At 35.1% G+C, this 17,374-nt stretch overlaps 1 protein-coding gene across 6 annotated transcripts in view; it reads left to right on the forward strand.

The window, feature by feature from the left end:
* Positions 1-2,464: 2,464 nt before the first annotated feature.
* The window catches only part of CNTN1 (contactin 1), a gene marked incomplete at its 5' end in the record, with an annotated part of 348,115 nt that continues 333,205 nt past the window's right edge, over positions 2,465-17,374 (forward strand). For all 6 annotated transcript variants that reach the window (XM_079139318.1, XM_079139323.1, XM_079139320.1 and 3 more), the window contains one exon: positions 2,465-2,620. The remainder of the gene's footprint in view (positions 2,621-17,374) is intronic.

Genomic DNA, 17,374 nt, shown 5'->3' on the forward strand with positions numbered 1-17,374 from the left:
TCATTGTTCATGTGGTGGAAAAAATAATGAGTGAATATTAAGACCTGGGTACTAGACAGAGCTTCATCCAGTTATATGGCCTTGGGAAAATTACATTTGACTTCTTCCTTCACCAAATCATAGGTGGAACCTGATGATTGAAACTCGATGATTTCTAAGATTTTTCAAACTTTCCCATTTTATTAATCACATATTCATCAATAAGTATATGTTGTTGATAGATCTAGGTTGTCTCCCATATACTAAGCATTATATACATGCCCATCATTTTGTATTCTACTGGGCTAGTAATGATGCTTCTGTGTAAGAATACAAGGGGATCATACCTGAAAGGGATTTGGAAAGTGTAGAACACTCTGCAGCAGACACTTTGGGTATTTAGATAAATATTGATATATGCATTCCAGGAACAGATGTATATGTTCTGCTCTTTGAGATAATAACCAAAATTACCTGGAAAGAGTCTGTTTTATCGGAAAATATATGAGGTGACTGATCCAGATAGTAATAATCCTAATGCTATTTTTAAGTTTTGTGTGTGCCTGAATATACACAAATGGTAATTAGATCAGGAAATACATAAAGTAACATGGTCTAGTTGAAAATAATAAATGTGCTCCATGAGACTTGTCTATCTTATTCATCACCATATTTATACTAATATTTGTTGACAGAATGAAGGAATGAAAGAATGCATGTAGCAGAGATATCTTTATTCTTTTCATTTCTAGTTTCAATTCCTGTGATACCCTGAGTGTTCAGTGTTTTCTTGAATATTCTCCATCTCCTCTATTTAAATGCTGGAGTTCATTGTGACCCACAGTGTTATGCTGTGGAATCAAAAGATGTTAGTATTGAAAATACACATTTCCTACTGCAGTATTTTACTGTCTTAATTGCCTTCTGAACCCCTCTATAACAAGTTCAATGCATTACTTGCTTAGTTCTATAGCGCAGAGTGTAGCACAGAATAAATGCTCAGTAACTCATGAATGATTTGTCCAATTCAATGGAAATAATTAATGTGGATAGTGGGGGTGAAGACACAAGTCTAATGGGAAGATAATGAAGAAACTTGTCATTGTATTTTCAGTCATTTCCATTCAGTGTTAAAAAGTTTCCCACTACACAAATCATATTTATTGTTTACTGTAGATTACCTCGAGTCCCTTCAAATACATTCAAATACATTATTTTGATTCCTTCAGTTATTATGAAAAGAACATTTCATGAAGAGTTTGGCCTGATAGTATTAACAATGGTAAGCACTCAGCTGAGAGTAGATAACTTATTTAACATTTAACAGCAACAGTTGTTGTTTTCTCTAACAGTTGTTCATGGTCAGGTCTATTATAAACTCTTCAAAAATGAGTGGTGTCTTATGCTTAGCACTAGCTAAGACTAGTACTCATATTAGGTGGAAGAATTCTGCTTTTTCCTGGAAGGAGGCATTTTGTTTCCTAAGCACTAAATTAAGATACTCCCTGCACCCAATTTTGCCTAAGGTCTTTCTATAGCCTTCCTCCATTTAAGGAATCCCTTGGGTTTATTGGCTTCAGATTGTACCTGGATGAATGGCAGAGGTGACAAATGGGCACCAGGAGATTTTATCCTGTCCCCCTTCACCTAAAATAGTCTAAGAATCACCTAGGTTTATGTATTCTCTCTCAAGGGTCTAGCACAAAAGAAATGATGGTCCATTATCAATAGAAGGGTAACAGATTGGTTAATTGCCCCTCAGTCTGATGGAGATTATTTTAAGACTTTTGCCACCAACGGAACTGCCCAAGGCCAAGTCCCTAATGGAGTTCAGTCTTAATCTATTCAATTTACTCTCTTTTGAGAGGCTATTATGCAGCGTTTTCCCATTTAAAAATACCGTTCTTACCAGGTATTTTGGAGGTTTCTAACACTACAGTTCAACCTTTTTTCTACAAGTAAAACTACCATGTTACAATTAGGCAAAAATGGAAACGAAACAAAATCCTCACATTTTAGAATTTTCTTTTGATTTTTTTTTCATGTAAGTATGTGTGAGTGTGTGTATAATCCCCCCCCCCCCCCCCCCCCCCCCCCCCCCCACTGAAGTCCATGCTTCTGTATCAAGGGACTGCCTCTGATTTCTCCTGTCAAATCTCCTGGAGCAGATGGTCCCTTCAGGGAAGTGCTGGGTGTCTGGTTATGCCTGGCCCCTCCCTCCTTCTTGGGGACCTTTAATGACAGGTCCTCAAACCAGTTTCCCTCCTGTGAGGAGTCATCAATCCAGTAGCAGCAGGTTTTGATTCCAGAAACTGCAGAGACCCTTTGCAGTTGGGTTCCTTAGCTACGCGAGTCCGCAGCAAGCCCTGGTCCGGGGTGGCGGGAGGGGGTGAGAGTGATCTCTCTCCTGTCCAATCAGAGACACAGGTTTCTCTGCGGTCCCCGCCCCACTTTCCCCGCGGCCCCAATAACCGCTCAAAAAGGCTGGGATTCTGCTGTCAAGTAGCTAGGGTGGGCTCCGCTGAGGCGAGGAGGGGCGCTGGGAGGGGAGATGCGCTCCCAGGTGTTTGCAGCGGAAGTGGGAAACCTGTAGGGTATGGTCCAGCTGTGCCGCGCCGAGGCAAGCAGGAGCAGGGACCAGGTAGGAGGCAGGACTTTTTCTTCTTTGCAAATAGAATAAAGAATGCGTATTTCCATACTGTTGCCTCGCTACCCCTTCCCCCTGCCCCGCCCTTGTTACCCCCAAATCTCCTGTGGTCGCTGCAGCTCTCGTCATGAAGTACTGAGGGAAAAACTAGGGTAGAGGTTGTCGGGCTGCAGGATGCTGGAGCCCGGGGGCGGTGGACAGGGAAGGGTGGCAGTGCCCTAGGAAAGGGAACCCAGCCCTGGCCCCGTGTCTCCTCAACTTTCCTCTCAGGGGCTGTGACTGCCACCGCCGGTGACTCGCCCAAGGGATGCCATGTCGACCCGGCAGGGGCAGGGGAGGGGCTGGGGGAGCAGACATGTCAGCCGCGGGAGCCGCAGGTCTTAAATCGCTAAGAGCTTCTCTTCCTCCCCATGCCTGTCTGCACCTACCGCTCTCCCCTCTCTTCACCTGCGGTCTAGACTCCAGCACATCTCGCAGAAACCTGGAATAATTACAGTGAGGGGGAGAAGGGACTGTTTGTTCCCTGGCCTCTCTGTTAAGAACTAGTTCCCGTTGGGAGGGGGGTTGGGAAAAATCCCCGCAACTCGAAGGGCATTTTCCGATTAATTACGCCTCTATTGAGAAGACACGGGTCCTTTTCCACGATCTGCTGCAGGCCGAGGAGGACAGAGACACAGAAGGCTTTGCCTCGTCCCTTCCACCCTAGGGTTTTCTACTGGGAATCACCACCTCACCTAGTTTTTTTCTGAAAGGTGGGTTTGGTCTCAGGGATTCCCAGAGTCAGGTGACTGTGCCCCGATGAGCTCAAGCCGCTGCAAGGCAGCCTCCCTGGGTGACCGCATCTGGGTAGTAGGTGTTGGCCCAGTGCCTGTTCCTGTTGGAGTCAGATTGCTGGTAGCAGTAGGGAGAAGAATTGCAGAGAAATCAGATGCTGCATCACTCTGGGGGACTGCAGACACCCTGCTTTAAGAATCCTGAAAAATTGGGATTATGGGAAGGAGGGAAGATGGGAGAGTTGCAATCTTTCTCTCTCTCTCTCTCTCTCTCTCTCTCTCTCTCTCTCTCTCTCTCTCTCTCTCTCTCTCTCTCTCTCTCTCTCTCTCTTCATGCCAAAACCTTATGGACATTTGTATGTGTGCGTGTGTGTGCACATCTCCAAGGTAGAGCTATATATAGCTCCTGCACACCCAGCCTGGTTTGCCTGCTGCTGAGCAGGCTGCCTTAGCCTTCTGAAGCAATCTGGAAGCACTGAGTGGGAGGGGCAGAAAGAGAATCAAATTCTCCATTGGGGGAAAAGCCAGAGAAGAGACCCTCAGACTAAACCCTTCATGAAATAATGTTTCTGCAATGCACATAAAGATCAATATTTTCAAATAGTATTTTGAATACTTAAAGTGCTATTTTATCATCATCTATTTTCCTGCAGTTTTCAGCTTCATAGTGGATAAACGAATCTTACCAGCCTGAGTATAACAGACAAAATAAATACATGCTATATCTGGGATATTTTATTAAACTCATCAGAGAATAATGATGTAATTATGCATGTACCTTGGTTATTTGGGGGTAAACATATCTAGTGGCAACTTACAGCTAGCAGCATATGAGGGGTTGGAAAAGGATCCACCCCTTATTCAAGATGCAGAATTATGAAACTGAGAACCTCTGGGGGTAATTTTAATATGTTTCTTCAAAAACGTTTTTCTTGTGGACATATTTGAATTGGTACTGCTGTTTCACATCATATCTATTATCCTGTCTATTTGTATTACATGGGCTTTCTTTTATAGATAACATTTGCATGTATTTTTCCCATTGCCTGGAATTACTCATTTCTAATGATAATCTTTCTATTGTTACTGATGAGAGACATTGAAATTTGGAAGACACAAGTGATATGCTTAAAGTCTTCTAAAAATTTCAACCGTAATGTTCTAATAACATACTGAGCATAGACTGCATAGCAGATTCCCTTCAATTAAAATACTTTCCAGCTTCCCACCATTTTTGGTCCTGGTAATAAAATTCAGTAAATGTTGATACTGGTAATAATACACACCAAGGTTATCCAGTTCTGGTCTTACGTGTAGTTTTGCAAAATTCAATTGAATTTCTAGAATATAATTGTAACATGCCATGTTATTTTGAAGATAAATGATTCAGTCTACCAAGCTAACCATCACAGGCAGAGAGAGCTGACTTTTAATTTTGGCTCTGTAACTGCCTAATTATCTGATTTGGGGCAAGTTAATTATGATCTTAGAGTCTCAGTTTCCTTGTCTTTTAAAAGGAGAGTAAAAACACCACTTTTTCACATAGCTGTGAAGGGTCTATAAAATGTATGCATATTTCTACCATGAGGGTGGGTATATAGTAAGTCATTAATAAATGGAGCTATTAATTGTAATGATACATTAGTATATGTCAACTAGATGCACTTTCCTAAATCTGTGACTCTAATGCAGATTGATCACTCCTTTCTAATGGATAACTTTTCATTTGAAAAAATAGTCCCAGTCTTGCTTTGTTGCTTGAACTTATTCCTATGTCTGTTTTGCTTTCTAATTAGACAGGAAGTACTTTGCAGGAAAAGATTATCACCTGTGTTTTTGTATACCCCATCACACTGAACATAGTTCTAAGTAACCTCAAAGATTCTTGTTGAGGAAGCACCATCATAAGGATCTACTTGGATGGCTATGACAATGATTTGGGGATGATCTATTTATGGATAGAAAGCTAGCATTGGGAACTACTTTTGGAAACTTTTCCTGGCTCTATTATCCTCTCCATGATGAGTAATAGATGACGTGAGATATTTCTATATCCTTGCACAGAATGATTCAATTTCCTAATCGGGGCGATGACTTTGCACTGGCTATTCCATACATTTCCTCGTATCTTGTCCCCTTGTAACTAACTAGGGACTTAGTTGAGAGATAGACAATTTATATTTCTCTATAAAAAGCATGCCATATTTTCTTATTAAAAAAAGAAATCAACAACTGGTTCTATTTTCACCTATTTCTTCATGTAAATTGCCTATGACCTGCATAATATCATAGAACCTATCCCAAATTGCCAGCAAGCTCCTATTTTTCATGCCTGATGCTTGTTTCAACTTTATTGGTATAGTGTCCATTGTGCTTCCCTTTTCCTCCTTGAAATTTTAATTCTTGATACCATATTGCTTTTATGTCAAATTTTCTTTTTTAAAAATCCTCCTCTTTTATTTCTTCTTCCTGATCCTAGCTGTCAAATGAATCCACAAATTAGTAACAATTTATTGGAAACAAAATTTTTCTCCTGAGTTCCATTCTTAATATTTCCCCCATTATCCACCCCAAAAGACTATTCTCATGGGTAAGAGCAAAGGTTCTGGAAAGAACCTACATGTTGTTAACATTTATAGAACATTATGCAGATAAACGAACATTAGTAAGTTAGTTGGGGATTATAATAGTGCTTATTTTAGAAGGTTTTTTAAGAGGGGAGATTGAATTCAGGGACACTCGACCACTGAGCCACATCCCCAGCCCTATTTCGTATTTTATAGAGAGACAGGTCTCACTGAGCTGCTTAGCACCTTGCTTTTGCTGAGGCTGGCTTTGAACTTGCTATCCTTGTGCCTCAGCTTCCCGAGCTGCTGGGATTACAGGTATGCACCACTGCACTTGGCATTACTTCAGAAGGATTTTTAATGTGTTGCGATACTGCATGTAAAATATTTAGATAGGGCTTGGCCCATACCAATTATTCATAAGTAATAGCTATTGGAAGTTATGTTTATGGTAATGATAATATACATAGTGAAAACTATTTTTTTTTTTTTTTTTTTTTTTTGCTTTTTTCCCTTCAGTAGGCATTTCCCATAAACCAGCTTTTGGCAACAGATGCTACAGCTTTCATTGCTTTCTGGTTTATGGTTAGTTACTTTTCAAAACTTCCTTACATCTACCTCCTGGTATACACCGCTTATTCAGTAACCAGTTTATTCATTTTTATTCTCAACTCTAATTTGTATCCTCTGTTTTCTGTAGTACTAGTTCCATCTGTGATCACATGCCCAAATTAGTGCATAAGGCAGTATATCAAGTGTCCCCGGGTATCAGTCTTTCTGCTTTAATCTAACATGCCACATACCATTATGCGTATGAAGTATCTTGAATTTTCAGTATTGCTTCTACTTTACTTTGAAACTGTGACAGTACTTTAATTCAAATCTTAACGAGAACTGACTTTGGAGCAAGAGACACTTGGGTTCAACTACTAATAATAGGATTAGTTGTGTGTCCTTGGAAATGTAGCAGAAGGAAGATGGGGTCTTATTTCACTGTTGGTTGTATGAATGTCCTATTGTGTAAAATTGCTTTCAAAAGCATATAAATACAAACTTATATCATTAAATACATTTTAATATTAAATCAAAAATAACATTTTATTAGAAGAAAATATCTCTAAAAAGAAGAAAAATTAAAAATTAGAAATAAAGTCTACCATACAGAGAGATCCATCTTCCAGTCTTATTACAATAAATATACATATTATATTCAATTTATAGATTTGAGGTTACAGTGAATATTCATTTTTGCATTTACTTAACCTACCCTAAACATTAATTCATTTCATTTACTATTTCTACTAACCATGTTTATTTTACAGTTTCCAAATATTCATGTTTTATATATAGAGTCTTTCGAGTGTTTTCAGTTTTTCAGTCATGGCATTAAAAATAAATGTACATCAATTTTTGCATCTCTGATGATTTCTTTATGAAAATTTCTTAGAAGTTACCAGGGAAATATATAAATATTTGCAGCCTCTTAATACTGACAACCTGCTTCCTCAAAAGCAGCACTTTTCATTACACTTTGTATTACAGTTAAAAGAAACATGACTATTTTGATCACAGAAATTGTGTACCTAGTTGTTCTTTTGGGTTATAATATATTTTTGGATTCAAGAAATGTTATTTTTATACTCTTTGTATTTCTTAATTTGAGAATTTCATTAGACTTCTTATTGAAGTGTTCATATTTTTTCATAAAAAAATCTGTGATATGCTGTGAAAATTTTGCTTACCTTACTTTCTTACCTTTTTAAAGATGTTTTCTAACAGAAATTTATAACTTTACTGTAGATTACAAATTTATTTGTAGTGCTATCTTTTATAGCTTCAGGACTCAAAAAACTCTTGACCCCTAACAAAGAATTGAATACCAAAACACACATATGAGGTACCATTGCTGAAATTCTCTCCTCTTTTAAATAGAGATTTGGCTTATGTATATCATGTATATAACCCCTACCCCCTGTGTAAAGGCTCCTGGGGACACATAAAAAAAACCTCTCTGTCTATTAAGATCCCATTATTCTTTATGAGGCTCTTCCATGAAGTCACCAGTACCTTAATACTTTCTGAGCTACTACTGTCCATTTCCAAAGTGCTACAGGGCAAAATGTACTACGGAAGATATTAATGACCAGGTTACTCAGCCAGAGCAGGGCACATTGTTTGCACAATTATCTGAATGACTCAGGCACTAAATCTGCTTCTGCCAGGATTATCCAGATGGTCCTTAATTCACTGGATAATTGCTCACCCCCTCTACTTGATTTTGATGATATAAACCTGAGTGTGTTAGTGCTTTTCTTGTGCTGCTTCATTGTTACTCTCTAAATGCTTAGGGTTGGTCACATTTGTTTCTTTTATGAGAGACAGGTTGCTGGGTCTGTAAGCACACAGGTGTTAAGAGGCATGCAGAGCTTTCCATTAAACCCAGCTCAGCTAATTACTACAAGTGTGATTTGGGGCAAACTACTTAGTCTTTTAAAGATGTTGTTTTCTTTGTTAAAACAAAACAAAACAGAACACATACACATTTAAAGCTGAGTCCCCATTTCAGTTACCCCCTCTTGGGGCCTTCTTCCCCTCAAACCCACTCTCCATATCATAACCATAGTTGTCTTTCTAAAACCAGTCTCATGTGCCTCCTCAGCTCAAAATCTTTCAATGGAGTTCTTTTTTTTTTTTTTTTTCTATAATAAAATAATAAGTCTTTTTATTGCATCCAAAGTCCTTATCAAATAAACAGTCCCTGGTAACTTCTCTAAATTCATTTTCTCATTACTCAAATCTCTTCTATCTCCAGTATCCCACAGTGCTAGTCACAGCTGAACTGTTCTCATTTTCCATGGTGCACAATTTCCCTTTCTTCTCACCCCCTCACATTCTCTTTTCTGGAGGAAATAACTTGTCTCCTTGTATTCCTTGTAACTGACCTAACTTAACACTTCCAGTTGAGTGCCACAGTTTCTAGCTACCTCCCTAGATTTTCAGTATTGAGTTTTGGACCCCTGTTCAGTGTTTCTGCAACCTGTGACACCCTACCGTAGCCCTTACAGATTGTACTATAACTGATTACTTGCCTATCACTTCCACTGTAAGCCCTTGAGGATACAGACCATGCCTAATTCTTCTTAGTGTCCATGGAAGGACCTCACATATAATTGATACTTAATAACTACTTTCTGAAGAAATGAAAAAATTGAAGAGGACCTTTAAAGATGTCAACAGATGAAGTAGTCATATCTTGACCTCAAAAACAAATTGATAAAATCTACAAGTCATGTCCATCTTCACAATATTTCAACAAGATCCTGATTTTGTTGATTTATGTAAGATAGATAAAAAAGAATTTTTTAAAAAATGAATTTTATAAGGAAAAAAAAAAAAAACTATGCCCAGGACAACTAATAATTCTAAAGTGTTAAATGAGTAGGCATATTAAAAAAATGACATTTATAAGGAAAGAGAAATTTGTGGGTACATAGATGATGTAGATAAACAAATGTAGCTATGTTGGAAGTAAATATTGGGCAAATTGATTCCCCTTTTCTCTGTTTAACAAAAGTTCTTCTATTATCATCTTTGGTAGTTTTTATTACCTTAGTTAACATCTCCTGTGTAAACTTATTTAATATTTGAAAGAATTTTGAAAGTTAGATTGAGAGGCATGGTTATCCACATTTAGAAATAAAGAAACTCAGAGAAATAAGTAATTTGCCTAAGTTTATACTTAGTGACAAAACTGGACAGGAGGTAAGAACATCTTACTCATGGTTGAGTATCCTATGTAGTCTGTTCACCCCAAGCATTATGAGATGACTTCCACCACCTTGTCTAGGTTAAGGACATTAGTCTTGATTTTCATAATCAAGTCCTGAGCTGCAAGTCCTGAGCAATCTTATAAAAGTTCACTGCATTGATACGTATACACAGTTTTTGCTTTGGTTTTTAATAATTTGAGAAGAAACCAGCTGACAGAAGTTTTGGTTCTAAACCTTTTTAAAATCTTGTATTTATTTAATTGCTAAATCATGTAGACCTTCCCCACACAAACCCCCCATATTAGACTTATAGTTCTTTGTTTCAGACTTTCTTTGTATTTTTGGTGACAAGTACAGTGTTCTTTCCATTATCTTTTTTACTTGAATTATTAAAATAATTTTACTGGATAGTCTTAATTATAGACAATATTCAAATTCACTCTTCAGTTTGGCATACCATATAATTCTATACAGTCTTGGAGAATCAGAGGGGCCAAATATATATTTTTTTTTGAAAATTATAGAAGTGTTTGAAAATAAATTTGTGAAAAAAAGAAAGATTTATCTAGAGTAGTGATCAAGCTTAGCTTGAAAATTAAAAATACTGAGACATAAGATTTATTTTTCTATCTGGTTTATGCAATGTCTTTTCTAGGATCTCACTTCAATTATTAATAAGCACTTATAGAATGCCTTGCTTTGTGTAGGCCATTGTTTTAAATGTGCTGCACATGGCACTAGAAAACCTCACAAAGCCAATGAAGTGGGTTTTTAAAATGTATTTGTTCCATTTTTCAATCAAGAAAAGGATAGACAGTATAAAGCTAATGCTTAGAGAGGTTAGAATGCATATCCAGGTTGTCTGATTCCAGTGCCCAAATGTCTTTCATCATTCTTTTATCTATACCTATCCCGTACTCCAAAGATAGCTGGTTTCAGTGTTGTGAGTCATAGTTGAAAACTTCGCTATTGTAAGTGACCAAACTCTATCCTTACACTTTCAAATATATTTATTGTTAACACAAGGAATTAAATCATTCTAAATTTGCAAATGTTTTATTTATGGAAAGCTTATAAACAAAAAGTTCCTCTACTACAGGATTTATATGGTGAGGATTCCCAAATATGAATTAGATCATTACAATGTACCATTTAAATATTTATTACTAGAATTTTGACCTAACCATCAGAAGTTTTTATGCCTTTCTGCTCTAATTTTGCTTCCTACCATCACAAGCCCATAAACATAATTCTATCCTGAAGCTTTTAATCTGATAGTATTTAATTGTCATGGTAACTAAAGTACAGATTTTGTTTCTTTAACTGGCAAGATGCCTGCTAAGATACTAGAAAAATATTGGTAATATTCCAGTGTGAGATTCAAGCCGTTTAATACAACAAACTTTTCTGTCAGATTAAACTTTCCACTATATATTATTTTTATACATTAAGTATAACATTTAATTGAAAATCTTTTAAAATGCATAACTGATTACTCTTGGTCTACATATATTATTTTGGAGATTCTAATAACTCTGGTTATTTGAAAATTGACCCAGTGTTTCTGAAAAAGTTATCTTGAGATTTTTATTTATGGGCAAGTTGAGTGGTGGTGAAAAGTGTCTACTTTCAATAAGGCACAGCATTACTGTATTTCTTTTTTAAAAAAAATATAATTAAAGAATAACAGATGTATAGGTGCACAGAAATTATTTGACTTGATGAATTATTAGAGTATTTATACCTATGAAATCAACACAGTTAATAATAAAGAACCTGTCTTCCTGCATTCAAGCACCCCTCGGCCAGCCCCTCCCAATCACTACCACCTTGTTCTTCCCCAAAGGTAATGACTCTCTTGACTTACAAGAAAATGGAGTCACTTTGTCTAGTGTTGAAACATAAGGACAATATCAAGAAGCATGCTCTTTGTTGTGTTAGATTCCTTTTGATCAACACTATTGTGAGAAGTTCACAGTTTGCATGTAGCAAGAGTTCATTTTTATTGCTCTGCAAAACTCCATTGTATGAATTTCCCAAAATGCACATGTTTATTCTATAGTTGAACATTTGGGTTGTTCCCAGTTTTGTGTTATTACTAATAGTTCTCCTATAAAATTTATTACTGACATGTCTTTTTGTAGTATATGTATATGCATTTTTGTTGGGATATAGCCATGATTAAAATTGCTGAGTCACAGGCTAAACTTAATTAAAATTTTTTAGTAGAAATTCCTTCTTTTTCCAAAGTGGTTGTGCTAATTTCCAATCCAAACTGTAGTATATGAGATTACCAGCTGCTCTTTTGCTTTGCTAACACTAGATATCAATAATCTTTTAAATTTAAGCTATTCTTTTGGATGGGAGTATGTATAGGTAGGTGTATGATTTTGGCTTATATTTGCATTTATTTCATTAATAAGTTGAACACTTTATATGTTTTGCCTACTTAGATATCCTGCTTCAAAGTTCTCATTCAAAACTACTGTCTATTTCATTGGGTTGTCTTTTACTTATTGATTGATAGAACAGTCATATATTCTAATTTGAGTCCTGTGAGAATGTTTCCAATTTTCTTTTTTCACTCTATTTTCCTTACCACTCTCTCAATATTCTGTTTTATCAACAGATAATGCAATTAATGTTTAATCTTTATTTATTACAAAGTTATGGAAATATTTCTCTGTATTGTCTTCTAGATACTATATTGTTTTCTATTTCATTTAGAGTCAATTTTTGCGTGTGGCTTGAGTTTCATTTTCTTATTTTTTAATTTTTATGAAGATAAAAATTGATCCAGAACCACTTATTGAAACATTTATTGTCATTTCCTTTCTTTGGCAATTCTAACTGTGTCGTAAATTAAGTGTCCTTATATGGGCAGATCTGCTTTTAAACTTTCTGTTCTGTTTTACCAGCTCATTTATCTGCCCTTTTGCCTATTTACACATTCTTAAAGACTGTATATTTAAAAAAGGACTTGATAATTGCTAGAGTAGTTTCTCTAGTTTCATTAGTCTTTGTCTTTACTATTACTGATCTTTGCCTTTCAATATAAATATCAAAGTGAGGTAATTAATTTCTACAAAATTTCTCTTGGAAATTTGATAGGATGGCATTGAACCTATAAATCACTTAAACATAATTCATGTTTAAAATTTTAAAATTTGAGTCTCTCAATATATGATCATGACTAATATGTCAGTTTATTTGGCTTTTTAAATTTTCTCTAGATGATGCTTAAAAATTTTAGTGTAAGAATATTTTACATCTTTTGTTAGACTTGTTAGGTATTTGCTTTTTTATATTATTGTAAGTATTATAATTTCTAAATTTCAATTTCTACTTTTGTTTTTACTGAATTGAAATATAATTCATTTTTATATGACAACCCCATATAGATTTGCAAAACTCACCATCAATACTAATGATTTACCTGCTGATTCTTTTTAATTTTCTAGGTACCCAATCATTATTTGAGAATACTGAATTTATTTCTTTTATTCCTTATAACTTTTTAAAATAATGCCTTCATTGTACTAGCTAGGATCTCTAGTCCAATGCTGAGCAAACTAGTGATATCTGTATATCCTTGTCTCATTCCTGAACTCAGAAGAACATTTTTTAGCATTCCACAATTAAGTATTAAACCTTTCATAAATAACCTTTATCAGGTTCAGGAAATTCTTTTATTTCTATTTAAGATGTTTTAAATTGTTAGCATTTTAAAATTTGTTGAGATGATCATAAGATTTTTCTCCATATTAGGTTAGTTAGTATAGTGAATTATATTATGTCAAATGTTCAATTTGAAATATGATAATAAACCTTACTTGTTCATGATATATTTGTTACCCATTATCTATGTTTGGATTATGTATGATGCTATTTTATTTGGGAGTTTTTCAGGCATTTTTTAAAATTTATATGGTTTTCATTTTTATTGAACATTATTTTTCAACATAATTATATATTATCTTTTTAATAGCTGTAAAATCTTTAATGATGATCCTCTTTCTGCTCATCTCAATACTCCATAAAGTATTTGTGACATTTTGTATATAATTACAGAATAATTTTATGCATAAAATTTAATATTATTGCATTATTATTACTACTCTCAAAACTATAGCAACTATAGCATAGTATGTGTAATGTTCTGCCACTATTTTCTATCATGATCAACTTTATAATATTTTCACACATTTTTACTCTAGTGCAATGTCTTTAGCATTTGTATGATATCCCTTTTAATGAGATATAATTGTTTTACTGTTTAATCTTCAGGTTGTTTTCAATGTTTGTTTATTTTTTTAGAGTGCTGTGAGAACCTTATTAAATATGTATTTTTATATATTTCTTTTATGTGTGTGTGTGTGTGTTACATTTTAATTGTGCCACAGAGCTTATTTCATCAATATAACAAGTACAAATAAGTGGTTTTTCAGAGGCAAGAAAAAAAGAAAAACATTTTTCTTATTTGCTCACTTAAGAACTTTGGCCATTTATGGTACATTAGTCACCTTTTCATCTGTGATCAAAATACCCAACAAGAACAACTTAGAGGAGGAAAAGTGTATATTGGCTCACTGTTCCAGAGGATTAGTTCATGGTTGACTGAGTCCATTGCTCTGGGTCCAAGGTGAGGCAGAACATCATGGAGGAAGGGTTTGGTGAAGGAGTGCTACTCTATTCATGGAAGCCAGGAAGCAGAGAGAAGGAAGCAGGGAAGAAGTTAACAGGAAGAATGAACCCTTCCAGGGCTCACCCCCAGTGACTCACCTCCTCTAGCAATCTCCCATATTCCTTCAGTTACCACCCAGTCCATTCAAACTAGGATGGACTGATTAGATTACAACTATCACAATCCAATCATCTTCCTTCTGAATGGTGCTGGGGGCATTTCTATAGAATATATTTCTAAAGTGAAACTGCTAACAGGAGAATTTTTTTTTTTTTTTTTACAGATTCTTGATATTTTCAAATTGCTCTTAAAATTACTAAATGCCCTCTAGTAATTTATCATTCTTAGCAAAATTGATTTTTGCTTTTGTATATCTTCCCTAGTATGGGGTATTATTAATTTTTAAAACATGTTTAGATTTCCTATTTCCCAATAAACTACTGATGAAGTAATAAAGCATAATTGTGTACTGATATAAACTATAAATTTTGGTATTTTCAAATTTTTATATAAGGTGGTTTATCTAAAAATATTTCAGTTGAGATTTTACAACATTTAAATTAAAATGTATCTTAAGTTTTTATAAAATTCAAATGGCAAAATCTTCCTTGCTTTGTTATTTTTTGTGTCATTGACTCTGAACAGAAAGATTTAAATTTATATTCTGGCACTTAGCAGATATGCAATCTTGGGGAGGTACACAAATCCTATAATTGAGTGACTTCATTTTCTAAACTGGGGAAAATAAGTATGGAAACAAACTTTCTGTATTGTCTCTCATCTGATTGTTCTTGAGGTTTGGTTGAGGTGATCAGGCAGGTTCCTCTTTGTCACGTGCCTATTACCCTCCCCAGGCTGCTTGTGTTTTAATGAGAGCAATTTCCAGACCCAAAAAGGACCTGTCTCCCATGAATCTACTTTGTAGATTTACAAAGTAGTGCCTTCTGCTAGCTAGAAATGGAAAGAAATATGTAAATATGTCTTTGTTTCATTTATATCCTAAGAGGAGAGCAAAAGTGAGAGCAAGAGAGAGAATAACAGAAACAGATCTGCTATGTGGTAGGCATTATAGATCTGGAGATCTGGTGAGAAATAAGTTCAATTTTCTGCTGCCTTCAGAAGGCTTCTGAGCTGGAAAATCGACTAAAAGGTGAACTGAGACTGGGCGAGAATTTTGATGCAAGCCAAGTTATGTTAGGGAAATGTTCTATGTCAAGGACAAAGGCATGAAAGCAAAGAACAGTCACTATGGGCTCAAGTTCGAGAAAGAAATCTAACACATGCTGGAGTATAAATTATACAGTAGCAAGACATGTGGCTAAGGAAGGGAGGATGGCAGATCAAGAAAATTCTTTTAAAGTGTTAAGGACTGTTTCTTATCCTGGGACCAAACCAATGGTTTCAAGGCACTGATTTAGTCAGTTTTCACAAAACATATTTTTGAGGACTTTGTAAAGTTTGAAAAATATGCTAGATATGAAGAGACTGTAATTTCAAAAATGTTAAGGAAATAAAGTTTAGTTTTAAAAAAGCATATAGAGATCATCCTTGGTAAGAAATCTTGCTGCAAAATTGGCAGACCTATACTTTCCAGATTATCTCTTTTAATAATCTCTAATAATTTCATTGACTTCATTTTGTTATTAGGTATGTTATAAAACTACTTTCAAGTAATGTTTAAAGATAATTAAATGAATGTACTGAGTGGTATATTTTCTTTTTTAAAAAATATTTTGGGTTTTTTTTTTTTTTTTTTTTAGTTGTGGGTATAAACAATACCTTATTTTCACATGGTACTGAGGATCAACCCAGGGCCTCACACGTGCTAGGGGAACACTCTACCACTGAGCCACAACCCCAGCTCAATGTATTTTCATCTTCTTTTCATAGTTTTTTTTTTTTTTTTTGAGAGTTTGATTTCTGCTGAGACATACATAACTTTTTGAAAGCCATGGGCAAGTTTATGTGTGTGCTTTGCATTTCACCCTCAACCAGGACTGAGAACAGTATTGTTTATTTTTATAAACACATATGATCTCATGTTTGCATACAATCATATCTGTTATAGGAGCATATAAAAGTTATTTGCAATATGACATCACTCCAAAAAGATTTCCAGTAGTATGAGGATTTATGAGATATTCAAACTGAAGTTTTTATAAAATGCTGTTTTCTGAAGCTTCCTTTGAACTGAGAACTTTTTCCTGTTTTATTTATTTTTATAGTTGTAAAAGTGTAAAGAAAAAACATTTCTGTAACTATTGACCTAAGTGGTTCCATTGGTCATACTGAAATGTACTCAGAGAACTACTCCTCGGCCTATGAAAATCTTATACTTTCCACAAAATTCCTCTATTTTCTAATACTCTGCTGAAATTACATATTGAGAAGTCACAAAGAATAACTGACATGTAGCAACTGTAATGTCCTAGTTGTTTCTTCTTTACTTTCTTGGTCCTTTTAAAGCCTTCATTGTTCTGGGAAGTGTCATGTGGAGGTATATTGACAACACTGGTCCTGTTTCTAATGTCTGAAAACAATTATTTTTTTCAAAGCTAGTGATTGCCTATTATTTGATTCATTAGAGAATTAAAATTTGTCAGTTTTTTCCTAAGAGGATTTTATTGCATCCAGAGAATATTTTCCTTCACAATTGCTTGCATTATTCTTTGGCTTGATACTGCTATATGAATATTTGATTTTTTCATTTCAGCTTTACAACTGTCATGGATCTTCTGCTCAGCTTACATGTACTTACCTATTTCATTTATTATAAACTTCCTTGGACTTGAGGCCAGGCAAGTGCTGTGACTGATGCATAATAATGGAGGAGTTTTTCATCTGTGTCAGATAATAGCTTTCTTCAATATTTCTTTAATAATGGACTTTAGGCAGAATTCTGGGTAAAAGCGACATCTTTTTAAGTGTCTCTATTACTTTGACAAGATACAAAG

This window comes from Sciurus vulgaris (genome assembly GCF_902686455.1).
Source record: "Sciurus vulgaris genome assembly, chromosome: 5".
In the NCBI taxonomy this organism is placed as follows: domain Eukaryota; kingdom Metazoa; phylum Chordata; class Mammalia; order Rodentia; family Sciuridae; genus Sciurus; species Sciurus vulgaris.